Source organism: Lissotriton vulgaris, chromosome 5, assembly GCF_964263255.1.
Source record: "Lissotriton vulgaris chromosome 5, aLisVul1.2, whole genome shotgun sequence".
NCBI classification, from domain to species: domain Eukaryota; kingdom Metazoa; phylum Chordata; class Amphibia; order Caudata; family Salamandridae; genus Lissotriton; species Lissotriton vulgaris.
The window spans coordinates 2,025,735,541-2,025,749,861 of NC_141693.1; the positions used below are offsets into that span (position 1 = coordinate 2,025,735,541).

The following is a 14,321-nucleotide window of genomic DNA, read 5'->3' on the forward strand; positions in this document are numbered from 1 at the left end:
GCGCATTGCACTATTGATGGCCAAGCGCTGAGTAGCTCTGCATTGTGAGAGTGCTGTGGCCCCAAAGACTGAGAACTGGATAAAAGACATGGTGTACTGCAATGAAAACCTTGCATTGTATGCAGAACAACTACCGGTAATGTCTAGGCCAAGAGACATATGGGAACCTCTACGTCATTACGTGCAACAATTGGCTATCAATAGCTCACGGACTGAATAATATCAATATTATTGTTTTCAGGATTGTGTATTGCCGCAAATGTAATTGATGATACTGCCGTGTAGATTATAACTCAGATCATCGTGAAAATGGTCGATCACAGACTAGTTGTATATTTTGTTGTTATTGTTGTACTGCCTTGCAAGGCAGAGGAACTGTACTTATCGTTTGAAATGCCAATACTCGTGACCATTTACTGTCCTCTTGAAGAAGCCCCACTTAAGGTGCCACTGCGAGCCATGCCCAGACGGCGCTGGAGCAAATTAAAGGCGGAAGATCTCCACCGCCTTCTCACTGACGATCCACTGGGTGCAGTGGAGAACGTGGAGTCTGGTTATGACCATTTCTGCGGATGGGTAACCAGGGCCCTCGACTCCCTTATCCCGATGGTTTCCAGTAAGTGTGGCTCCCGCGCCCCTAGCCCCTGGTACGATGGCAATCTGAGGGCTCTGAAAAGTGTCTGCAGGCGTGCAGAGAGAGACTGGAGGAAGAGGTATGACAGCAGCAAAAAAACCCTGTATATGGCTGCGGTCAAATCTTATCACCGCGCGGTTTGTAGAACCCGGGCTGAATATTACGCTCTGGAGTTTCGTAACAGTGGGAATCCTGTTAAAACCATCTTCAAGGCCCTTAAATACCTTGTAATTATGAAAAGGGGCAAGGAAGCCGGCCGGTAACTCCATCAGCTCCAATACTCATTGTGAAGCGCTGGCGGCTTTCTTCCTGGAGAAGGTCCAGACCATATGTAGGGCCTTCCCCTCCTCCACTGTACAAACCAGTATGGGGCCACCTATCCTGTCGGATCAGGTGGTGCTAGACTCTCTCCCCTCTCTTACTTTGGAGTCTTACACGGCCATGGCTCTCCGAGTTAAGTCTGGGTCGCCGGACGACCCGCTCAAGCCACCAATGTTCAGAGACCAGTTTTTTGCTCGCCCGGTTTGCGACTTAATCAACACGTCGCTATCATCAGGCCAGGTGCCTTTGAAATGGAAGAATGCGGTAGTAATGCCCATTTTGAAAAAACCATCTCACGACCCCACAAAATCGGAGAACTACCGCCCGATTTCGCTTCTCCCGTGGCCAGCCAAACTCGCGGAGGCGCATGTTAACACCGCCCTCACGGGTCATCTGTCGCGTGCCAACATTCTGGACGACACCCAGAATGGTTTTCGGGCTGGCCACAGTACGGAGACAGCACTGCTATCTATGGTCGAGCACCTGCGGGTAGTTCTGGATGCAGGTCAAACGGCGGCGCTTGTTTTGTTAGACCTAAGCGCCGCCTTTGACACGGTCTCCCATGATATTCTCCTGCAACGTCTTGAGGAGATCGGGGTGATCGGCACTGCACACCAGTGGTTCCGTTCGTTTCTCAGGGATCGTTCCTTCTGTGTGGCGTCCCCGCCCTACCAGTCCAAATGTCATCCTCTGTCTCTCGGGGTCCCACAGGGTTCCTCACCGAGTCCCACGTTGTTTAACATCTACGTGAGGCCGCTGGCTGAGGTTGTGAAGCTCTGTGGTATGACCATGGTGTCGTACGCAGATGACACCCAGCTAGCGGTCACGATCAGTGGGGACTCTGGGGTGGATGCCCCAAGATTCAGAGAAGGACTCAGGGCGGTGGCTGGTTGGATGACGTCCAACTGTCTCCAACTAAACGCCAAAAAAACGGAGGTGATGATCTTTGGGAAGCGGACGGACCTATGGGGAGATAATTGGTGGCCCTCTGAGCTGGGGCCGACCCCCACCCCGGTTGCGGAGATTAAAAATCTTGGTGTCTGGCTGGACCCTTCCCTCAATTTCGTTGGCCACACCAAAAGGACGGCGGTGGAACGCTCTCCCTCTGAAACTTCGGACCCTTGGTGACCTGCTTTCCTTCCGCAAGGCCGCAAAAACCCATTTATTTTCTGAGCCTTATTAATTCCTTCACTCCCTAATTTCTTAATAACCGTTTCTGTTCCCCTGTTGTGTTGTGTTCGCCACCTTGTCGGTGCGCCGGGACGCTCCTTCGCTGGAGCAGCCGTGCGCAATACAAATTGCATTAACATAACATAACATAACATAACATAACATAACAATAAACAGAAATTTAAAAAAAAGAAAGAAAGCTGGTTTACCACTGCACTCCAAGAATACAAGCGCTCCAGCCAATGACTTGAAAAGACATGGTGAAACAGCAAAACCCCTGAAACGCCACTGCCTACATAACAGCCACAACAGCACACAACCAACTCATCAAATCCACAAAGAAGAACTTCCTCCAAGACATAATCCCACCAAAGGCCACAACTCCAAGGAACTCTTCTCCATCATACAGGAATTTACCGAACCCTGCAGCAAACCTACAGATGTCCCACCCTCCCGGCCCTCTGCAACAGACTCAGCTCCTTCTTTCAGCTCAAGCTTATGACGCTCTACGACAACTTTGACAACCAAGAACCTCTGCACCGCCCCAGCCCCCACTCCCAGCGACACCACCATAAAAAAGACCCTACTCACTCGGACCCTGCTCACGACAGAAGACACCTTAAAAACCATGAGGAGATCCACTCTAGAGCACCCTCAGACCCCTGTCTGCCCCACATCTTCCACAGGGCCACCACAGTCATTGCGCCCAAGCTACGTAGAACGATCAACAGCTCCCTCGAGACCGACTGTAAGCATGCCGAAGGCAATTCCCTCTTGAAGAAACCCTCCACAGACCTGACGAATCTCAAGAACTTCAGGCCCATCTCCCTGCTCCCATTCGCAGCCAAGGTCATCGGAAGGGCTGTCAAAACCAAGCTAGCACACTTCATCGAAGCCAACAACATCCTCGACATCTCCCAATCCGTATTCCGCAGCAACCACAGCATTGAGACCGCCCTCCTCTTCCCCACTGATAACTGCACCCTACTTGACCAGGGCCACTCTCCATGACCAGGGCCAAACGCCAGCCATCATCCATCTGGACCTATCAGAAGCCGTCGACACCGTCTCTCGCCGCACTCTATCCACCAGACTCCACGACGCCGGCATCTGAGGAAAGGGCCTAGACTGGTTACGCTCATTCCTCACAGGAAGAACACAGAGTCACAACTCCGGCCCTACCTCTCAGAACAGACGGAGACCAGATGCGGAGTACTCCAGGGATCCTCGTTCAACGCCACCCTCTTCAACATCTACATGGCCCCCCTCGCAACCATCATCAGAAACCACTGACTCAACATTGAGTCCTACGCCGATGACACCCAGCTCATCCTCTCCCTCACCAAGGTACCCAACATCACCAGGCACAACTTCCAAGAAGGGATGAATGCTGTTGCAACCTGGATGAAAAAAAGCTGCCTGAAACTCGAGGCAGAGAAAACAGAAGCCCTCATCCTAGGCTCCAACCCCTCAGCATGGGACGACAACTAGTGGCCCCCCGCCCTCGGAACCCCCCTCCACCCGACAGTACATGCCTGAAACCTCGGCATCATACTGGACTCATTGCTCACTATGAACTGCCAGATCAATGCTTAATCCTCAGCCTGCTTCAACACCCTCTGCATACTGTGAAAACCCCTCAAATGGATCCCCACAGAATCCAGAAAAAAGGTCACGCACGCCTTCATCAACAGCAGACTGGACTACAGCGACGCCCTCTATGCCAGAATCAACAAAAAATTACTTCGCAAACACCAGACCGTCCAGAACGCCACAGCCATACTAATCCTAGACTTACCATGTCACAACCACATCACCCAGGGCCTCCCCGATCTCCACTGGCTCCCCATCAAAAGAAGAATAACCTTCAAGCTCCTCATGCACACATACATGGTCCTCCACAACATCAGACCGGAATACCTAAACACCCGCCTCTCCATCCATGCCCCCAAGAGAAACCTCTGATCAGCCGACCGCTCCCTGGCCACCATCCCACGCATCTACAACACCAGAACGGGTAGAAAGTCCTTCTCTTACCTAGCAGTCAAGACCTGGAACGACCTCCCCCTCCACCCCTGGCAAAGCCCTACACTGCTTCAGTTCAGGAAGAACAGATGATCCCAGCACCCAACAGAGCCGCCCGCACCTTGATACCCTCAAGGGTGAGTAGCTGCACTTCATACACCCCTGATTGATGTTCTCCCCTGAGAGAAAATCCAATTTAAAAAAACTTACCAAGCACCACAATCGACACAACAGTCACTCTCTGGAATTTCACCAGAATAATGTGTCAGTCATAGCTCACCACCAGATGGCATTGTACAGGGAGGTCACCCAATGACCTATAGGTCACAATCATTCAGTGATGCCAAAGCACAAGTCGTCTCCGGATGATTCTACTTCATATCACTTATAAATAGTGAAACAAAAATACTGCTCAATGGATTGATTGAGATTATACCAAAACTCATCCACAGACATCAAAACAGCTTTATACATGGTTGAACCCAATGCCACCCTGCATTTGGCTCTTACAAGTAGCATTTGCCCAAGTGGATTAACTACAGGGGGATAGCGTTTCGATATCGTTCAACTTCTAAAAGGCTGTGCACCCGAGACATTGGCAGCATGGACATAGTCTCAACCAATCATAATGGAAAGACAGAACCTCCCCGCCCAAGGCAGAACTCAAGAAGGCGTGTTGCCTGTGGGTTAGTAGGAATGACCGTCATAATCCTAAAATAGGCAGACAGACAGAGGAGTTCATGCAGCACAAGCACTCCACCTGTTTAGAACCCTATCTAGATATTATACAGAAACCACATGAGAGGGCTCTTTATTTCCAGCTCAGAGTGGGTTCACTGCCCACACGAGAACAAACTGCGAAATGGAGGCCTCCTTACTAGACACCTGCTATATGTCCAAGCTGTGAGGCTATCCTCGAGACAATTCCTCACATCATGTTTGCATGCCCAGCTTACAAAGCGCCGAGAGAACGATGGTTAAAACCAATCTGCAACCAACTGGGCACCCGTAGCCATCATGCTGCTTTGCGTATTCTGAGAACCGATGCCCGGGAACTTTACTTTTGCGGATTGGCTAAATTCTTTAGATGGGCGTGGATTATTAGATTAAGAAATATAATAAATAGTAGTTGTTAAACTGAATTGTTATGACGTGTCTGCTGATTTTAAAGTTTGTATTGTTTTTATAACGAAATAGCTTTTATATTTGTGTTCTTCCGTTTTCTTTTTTGCTCTTAAAAAAAAAATCTTTATTTATCTCTAATGAATTTTTGAGACTAACGATCATGGTATCTCGTCCCATGACAAACTGTATTTTACTCTATTCATATAATTTCATATGAAATTTGCAGCTTTTAAGATATGTATTATCGAAATAAAGCTATTTTGACTGACTGATAATGGAAAGAAGAAAACTTTTTAAGATTAATTCCCTACACATTTTTATATATATCCTGCAAAACTACTGACAGACTATCTCCCCCTCCCAAGTTTCTTAAGGCTCCACCTCTCCCCGGCCAACTTTTTATGGGATGGAGTCTCCAGGGATTTCTCCCACAAATGCACACATCACCCAATCCTAATGGACTGGGCACCACAGACATTTAATTCTTCTGAGTTACCCAAATACTTCCAATCAATGACTGGATCTTTGGACATGGGAATAACCCTGCAAACAGATTGGAGGTTCATTTACGGAGTACCAAAATTTACTCCATAAACCCCTTATATCGAGTGTATTCCCTAAAGGTATTAAAATCCCAACATAATGCAGGTGACAGGCGCTCAGATGGAGAGCTTGTGAGAGGAAGCTCATCACGGAAATCCCACTCTGACAAGGAAGCTGGTTGGACCAAGTAGATAAACTAAATTGCTTTAAATCCTAGAATCATAGCAGCATCTCACACAAGAATACACACTGCAAAAAGCACAATTAGTACATGCCTTAGAGAGCCATATAAAGGACCATACGCTAATCCCCAAATGTAATCCACCTGAACCGGTCTCGTGCAGGCCCATTGTAGTTTTCTCTATGTTAGCATGAGCACGCTGCAGACCGCCCTCTGCTTTGCGCACGTTACAATACAAACTTATTTTGTTTTGTGCCACACTGTACTTTCACACAGAACTTGTTGTTTTCATGTTCTGCTCTTTCCTGGAAGTTAGTCTGAACACCGTAGACAAGGTCAAACAACGTCAAGTCAAGTCAAGTCAAATAATTTATATAGTGCACTACATAAGCAGAGGGTCTCAAGGCGCTTGAGGAAGGGTGGGGAATTATTTGTCGAAAATCCAGGTTTTAAGCTGCTTTCTGAAGGCTGGGTGGTTTTGAGTGAGGCGGAGGTGAATGGGAAGGGAGTTCCACGTTTTAGCCGCTAGGTAGGAGAAGGATCTTCCCCCCATGGTGGATTTGTTGATGCGTGGAACCGCAGCGAGGGCTTGGTTGGAGGAACGTAGCTGGCGGGAGGGGGAGTAGAAGGATAATCGCGTGTTGAGGCATTCTGGTCCAAGTTCGTAGAGTGCTTTGTGTGCATGAGTGAGGCGGCGGAACGTTATCCTCTTATTGACAGGGAGCCAGTGGAGGTCTTTTAGGTGACCGGAAATGTGGTCTTTACGCGGGATGTCTAGTATGAGTCTGGCTGATGCGTTTTGGATGCGTTGGAGTTTTCTCTGAAGTTTAGCGGTGGTACCGGCGTATAGGGTGTTTCCGTAGTCTAGGCAGCTTGTAACTAGTGCGTGGGTGACCGTTTTTCTAGTTTCGGTGGGGATCCAGCTAAATGTTTTTTTGAGCATGCGGAGGATGTTGAAGCAAGATGAAGAAACTGCGTTGACTTGTCTGGTCATCGAGAGAGAGGAGTCCAGGATGACGCCCAGGTTCCGTGCGTGGTCCGTTGGAATGGGTGCTTTTCCTAGGGCAGCTGGCCACCAAGAATCGTCCCAGGCGGAAGGGGAAGTACCTAAGATGAGGACTTCTGTTTTGTCTGAGTTCAGTTTAAGACGGCTGTGCTTCATCCACTCGGCTACTTCTTTCATTCCTTCATGTAGGTTGGTTTTAGCGGTGTTTGGGTCTTTGGTGAGGGAGAGGATCAGCTGAGTGTCATCAGCGTAGGAGATGATGTTGAGGTTGAGTTGGCGTGCGATGGCCGCGAGGGGGCTCATGTTTACGTTGAAGAGGGTGGGGCTGAGTGAAGAGCCTTGTGGCACGCCGCAGATGACTTCGGTGGCCTCCGACTTGAACGGTGGAAGGCGGACTCTCGGAGTTCTTCCGGCGAGGAACGAGGTGATCCAGTCCAGTGCTTTTCCTTGGATTCCGATGTTGTTGAGGCGTTGTAAAAGGGTGCTGTGGCAGACTGTGTCGAAGGCTGCGGAGAGGTCAAGGAGGATGAGGGCGACTGTGTCTCCATTGTCCAGTAGTGTTCGAATGTCATCTGTTGCTGCGATGAGGGCGGTCTCAGTGCTGTGTTTGGCTCGGAAGCCGGACTGTGATGAGTCGAGGGATTTGTTGACTTCGAGGAAGGCGGCAAGCTGGTTGTTGACTGCTTTCTCGATGACTTTGGCCAGGAATGGTAGGAGCGAGATGGGGCGGTAGTTTTTGAGTTCGGTGGGATCAGCTGTGGGTTTTTTCAGGAGGGCGCTGAGTTCGGCGTGTTTCCAGCTTTCCGGGAAGGTGGCGGATTTGAAGGAGCAATTGATGACGTCTTGGAGATAGGGTGCTATGATGGAGTCTGCTTTGTTGAAGATGTGGTGAGGACATGGGTCTGTTGGGGATCCTGAGTGGATGGAGTTCATCAGGCGGATGGTGTCCTCAGTGGAGATTGGGTTCCAGTCATTAAGGATGTTCAAGGGGGGTGAAGGTACGGTAGAAGGTTGGGTGGGTTGGTATCCGGGTTGGTTGTCGAAGCTGTTGTGGATGTCTGCGATTTTGTCGTGGAAGAACGAAGCTAGGGAGTCGCAAAGGGTTTGAGAGGGAGTGATGTCGTTGGAGTTGGCAGTGGGGTTGGTAAACTCTTTGACGATGTTGAATAGTTCCTTGCTGTTGTGGGCGTTGTTGTCTAGTCGGTCTTTGAATGCAGCTTTCTTGGCAGTTCGGATCAGTTGGTGGTGTATGCGGGTGGCGTTTTTGAAGGCGTCTCTGGTGCTGGTGTTTGGGTCTTTTTTCCAAGCTTTCTCAAGGGAGCGACAGAGTTTCTTGGATTTCTTAAGATCATCGTTGAACCAGGGGGCGTTTTTGCTGCCTAGTTTGATTTGCCGTTTTTTCAAAGGTGCTAGCTTGTCGGCGCTGTTGGTTAGCCATTGAGTGAGGTTAATGGCTGCTTGGTTGGCGTTCGATGAGTGGGCAGGGGGGTTTTGAAGAAGCGATGAGGAGATCTGGTCGATGGTGATTTTGTTCCAGTTTCTTTGCAGAGTAGGTTGAGGATGGTTGTGGTCTTTTTGTAGACAAAGTGAACGCAGCTGTGGTCCGTCCAATGGAGAACTGAAGTGTGACTGAAGGAGATGTGTTTGCTGGAGGTGAAGATAGGGTCGAGTGTGTGTCCTGCGTTGTGGGTGGGGGTGTTAACTAGTTGTTTGAGTCCGAGGTTGGCGAGATTGTCCAGAAGGGTGATGATGTTGCTGTTGTTGCTCTTTTCCAGGTGAAAATTGAGGTCTCCCAGTAGAATGTAGTCCTCGGAGGGGAGGGCGAGTGGGGTGATGAAGTCAGTGATGTCTTCACTGAATTGTGCACGGGGTCCTGGTGGCCTGTAGAGGAGTGTGCCTCTGAGTGTGGTCTTGGGGTCGGTGTGGATCTGGAAGTGAAGGTGTTCGGCGCTAGCGAGGTTGTCGTCAGAGCTGGTTGAGATGCGGATGGAGTTCCTATGGACGATGGCGATGCCTCCTCCTGTTTGGTTAGTGCGGTCCTTTCGGATGATCTTGTAGCCTTCCGGGATGGCTATGGTGATGTCCGGAGCTGAAGAGGCGTTCATCCAGGTTTCTGTTAGGAAGGCGACGTCCGGAGAAATGGTGTCTAGTAGATTCCAAAGGTCGATGGCGTGTTTGTGGACCGAGCGGGTGTTGAGCAGGATGCATTTTAGGTGGTTAGTGTTGGATCTCTGTTTGGTGTTGGTGGATGTGGAGTTGGTCTTGGTGCCGTCATACTTGCAGGAGTTGCATGTGAAGGGTCAATGCCCCTTATTATTTTGTTCTGGTCAGGCACATGGACAAAACACAATGCAGTTTTTGTTTGGGAACACATACTTTTGTCATACACGTATGCATGGATAGGTAACAATACACTTGGATCTTTCCAGGGAAGAGATCGTGACAGAACCTGAGATGTAGAGCTTTCATCTCAGTATGCTAAGGTACAGGGTCTGCTGCCAACACCCAGAGATCTTCTGATATATAATCATTCAGCTTCAGTAGAAGGAGAGGGGGGTTAGGCCACCCTGTCTTATATAATGAAGCTCTTTTTGTGATTTATGGACTACTTACTATGCCGACTGTAATGGTGTTAGGCATTTTCTTACTTATTGTGGCACGTGTACTGCATACTAGAGCACAAACGTTAAAATAAACATTTTAAACTTTTCTCATTTTAAACTTTTAAACCCTTCTCATGTCTCTGTCAGTGCTTATTGTGAACTAGTACGAGCGTGAGAGAAAAAGGATGTGTCCTGTAACTGAGATTCCTGAGAGGGGTAGGAGCGTTGTGTTCTGGGGTGTCTAATCACTTGTTCCTCTGTGAGTGAGTAGGAGGGCAAGTGAGACACTATAGCTAGTCCGTTCCGGGCACATGGGCACTAAAGGTGGTAGGATGACTTCCTGCTGTGAATGCGAATGTTAATGCTTTTCATTATAACACCACTGCCGATGTTCCTGCAGCTTATCGCCCTTATGCGGTTGTTGAAGCTCCTCTTACGGCCTGGGAGCACCAGGTTTGGTTTACTGGCGCCCTACCCCATCCTATTGAAAGTGTTTGAATGGGCCCCTTGAGTACTGATGGGGCCACTTGGCCTGTATTGGCCGGTTTTACTCCATATGCTAATTATCTACATGCTAATTTGGCGGACGTACATTTGTTATACACTCAGGTTGTTCTACTCTATATAAGCCTGATCCAAATCGCATGGGGACGCTCTTCCTGTGTCACAAGTCTTACTAGTGCTTGCCTAGTGGTCTGGATTCCCCCTTTGCCAACTGCAACACCTGGGGGAAGATGTTTGTCAGAGGGTATACACTTTGTTATGGCACCCCCTCAATGAGCATTCTTCTGAGAGTTCTCAAACTAGTACAGAAGGAACATGGAGCAGGTCCTGCCCTGGATTTGGGGATGAAGTTGATGGGTATTTTTCCTGTTGTCTCCGAAATGATTCTTTCTAATATTAAAGGTGAAGAAAGGGCTAGATGGTTCGTCAACGCCTTTCAGTTGTGGCTTCTATTGACCATGAATGTGAGTTGCAGGTTATTATAGCTGATGTTTGTACATCACTTGGTTGTAATATCTTGGGGCAGTCGCAGCATCTACTTAGTCTCAAGGTAGGCCCCCTCCTGAAAAGGAGAGTCGTCATGTCTTTCCTAAAAAGACATAGGACAAGTCTAAGCAGCAGCAGAAGCATAGGTCTCGTGGTGGGACACCACCCCTGGACACTTCTGAACGCAGATATGATTTATGTGATTGCTCTAAAACCCCTGAGAGATTTCAGGTTCCTGATCCTCGTTCCTTTCAGTTTGTTTGATCAACAGTACAACAGGGGAGGAAGGCAAGATCGCAGACAGGGTGAGTCCGCGCAACCAAAGCAGGACCTGCAGCGCTCTTTCGACGTAAAAGTTGAGAGAGGAAACACCTTCATATAGATCCCCATTCCAGAAGAAGAAAGTTGCTGCTTTAACAATGAAATATGCCCCAGACGGTGAGAACTGTCCTCCTTGACAGGAGTTAGGTAGTGACTCTCTTCCACAGCGCAGCGGAAGTTACAGTTGTTCACCAGACACTCCGCCAGTTTCTCAAGGGGAAAGCAACTGACGCCTTTGTAACTGTTGAAACTGCGGACACCTCGTAGCTCCACCTGACCTTTTATACATTTAGATTTAAGGTGGCATGAAATGCACCATAAATGCTATTTTTTTGTGATAACTTGATGTCATCTTATGATATTTTACTGGCGGAGGGTCAGTTGGCCTCCCCTGTTTGTTCTTGCGTGTCCTCAAGGCGAGGATGTGATTATACCTTCTTTTTCGCAATTTATCCTGGGTGAGACTAAGCATTTGGCCAGTGCCTTATACCGCAACCAGGCTGGTTGGGATAAAGATTTTGTGTCCCTTTTGCATGATATTAATCCTGATGCTTTTTCTTATGTCAATGACTTATACCTGACGGATGAAGAATTAAATCCCCATCTCAAAAGAGTGGATCGCATCAGTGTGCTCAATTGCAACCTCCATCTACCCTTAAAAATAAAAAATAAAGGTTTTCTAAATTTCAGCAGGATTACATTCCAAGCTATGATCAGCATATCAAACCTCTTTATGCTTTGATACACCCGTCCTTTTCTGCTTCCTCCTGGGTTCCGGAACACACCGTTGGTGTGGTGTGCTTTACAATCTGATTTGCTGGCTACACAATTGTTACAGACTAGGTTGAATACTACCAAATTGATCATCCAGATTTTGTCTGGTGCGATTGGCTTCACTTACGTGACATTTATTGAGGGTGACACTGTTCAAATTGCTTATACATCACACCTGTATACCCCAGCGGAATTGCATTTCTCTTATACTGAAACTTTTTTGCCTGCTGTGCAAATGATTATTCTACAAAACGCCCTCTTGCTCAAGATAAATACACTGTCATTTTTCCTGTGCCAGCCTTAGAGGCGGTCACTAAAGCTAGTCTTCCCAATTCTAAAGCTCTGCATCTTTGTTGGATTCGAATGGGCTACATCTTGGACATAGGCTGATGTCAGCTTTGTTTTGGACCCTTCCTTGAAAACGCAAGAGTTTCTTCAGTATGAATATGTTCACGCTGTCTTCTACGGTAAATCCTCTTAATTAGCACAAATGTATCATTTACACTGATGGTACGGCTCAACCGGCCATTGGTTCTAAGCAGACTTAATCTGCAACTTGCGCTATTGTCATAGGTACTATAAAGGAAGGAGTTTTTCACTCTACCTTGATTCGTACCCAGTCCCTTGGGAACTGCATGGCCCAGTTGGCAGAGTTAAGAGCCTTGCTTTTAGCTCTCAAATATTCTGATCCTGAATTGCCCTCCTTTGTTGAGACTCTTTTTAGTGTACAGTATTGTATTTTTGGAAACAAAATGATTTGCGGAATTCTAAAGGTAACACAATAAAGCATAAAAAGCTTTGGGCTAGGACTGACCTCTTTTAAAGGACGTCTGCCACTTACACATGTTGATTGGCCATCAACGTGCGGGCGCGCACGCTGTTGTAAAATCAATGGCTGATGAAGCAGCCAAATCTGCAGTAGCCACACTTAAAGTAGCTGCCGTTACGCGTTTTATGTCTATAATTGATAACATTTTGGCGGCCATAGCCGCATCTCAGGATGATGCTCCCTTTCCTGAAGGGTTTCCTTCTCGCTATTCTACCAGTTCACTGCAGATAAAGTTCCCTTTATGATCATTCCTGGTGTTGGTGATCGTCTGATCCCCAAACTTGACCCCAGAAACTCTTCGCTGAAGGGATTGCTTCTCCACATGCAGGCGTGGCCGCCGCTATTTCTTTTTTACAACAACGCTATTGGTGGAGCGGTTTATACCAGCAGACTCGTCTATATGTTCTTTACTGCAACGTTTGCCAGCAAATTAAGAGTTCTACTGTGTCGTGACCACCTCAGGCACATCTTTTCTTTTCCAGTCATCCCTTTGGATGCATTTATCTCGATCATTGGGGTCCCTTATATGCGATAATGCTTTCAAATACATTTTGGTTGCAGGGGATTCTTGCACTAGGTTCCTCTGGGTCTGGCCATAGCGCTCGGTGGACGCTTGAACTTTTATAAAGGATTTGCATGTCTTTGTCATAACTTATGCCTGTGGCGCTTTCCATTCAGACAAGGGTCCGGCTTTTGCCTCTGAGGCTTACTGTGATTCAATGACATTAATGGGAGTGCAGGTGCATTTCTCGTCTACATATAGACCCAAGGGCAATTCTGTGGTGGAGCGGATGAACCGTGACTTAAAGCAATCTCTAACAGCGAGGGTATTAGGTAAGGGCCGTGGCTGGTTAACTCATCTTTATGGGGTTCAGCGTGCTCTTAATAACCTCCCAAGAAGCTCTCTGAGCGGGCGGAACCTGTACCAAATGCTCAAAAGGTCTGGATGTATGTTCCAGACCTTGATGTTTAGACATTGTGGCGGCTGCCACAACTTTTGACCTAGATAACCACTGTGCGGTCTTACAGGATGATGAACAAAAGTGTGGTGATGCTCTGGCTAAAACCGATTTGCCTTCGACTCTGCCATTGGATGCAGCTGTCCTGATTACCGTTTCTGGCTGGCTTCCTAAAGTTGGAGAGCTGGTTCTTGAAAAGGTGGCGATTAAGAAAGAACTTGGTCCTTCCTACTGTGCTCCTGTTCCAGTGCTTGGTTTTCAGGGTACCCGAACTGTGATTTTACCTCCACTTCCAGGATACAAAGACAATCACTTTGTTTCAATTGAACTTGTCAAGTTACACCATTTGGCCAATGCTTATAGGTATGCAGAGGGGTGTCCCAACACGGGAAGCTCCCTTACAGCCTGTGAGCTCCATTACTTCCTATTTTCCCCGGCTGCCGGAGGGGGATGTCGAGTCTTGAGTTGACTTGGTACCTGTTTATCTTCTTCACACTCAATGGAAATAGTTTATTCTGATCCATCTCTTAAAGAGTGAAAGCCTCAGGTCTACATCCAGAATTCAAGCCTCCATTATTCCAGCAGAGTTCTTCTGATTACTACATCGATCAAGATCTCTTTTCTTCAGTTCTTTGTTGGTTTTTTTTACACTCACTACCAGTGCAGATTTGTGTTTTCGTCTCCTGGATAAAACGCACTTACCTGGGTCCACCTTGCATATATGTCTGTTACGTATTTTCCATGGTATTTTTGTTCCTATGGATTGGTTTAGTGACTTTTTTTCCTTTTGATTAATGCCCATTACACCTCCCAGAACGTTCTGCTGCAGAACTTGTCAAC

General features: G+C 47.7%; 1 protein-coding gene across 4 annotated transcripts in view; it reads right to left on the minus strand.

The window, feature by feature from the left end:
* The window catches only part of ODF2 (outer dense fiber of sperm tails 2), a 417,376-nt gene that overhangs the window by 125,757 nt on the left and 277,298 nt on the right, over window positions 1-14,321 (minus strand). The gene's annotated exons all lie outside the window — the stretch shown is intronic.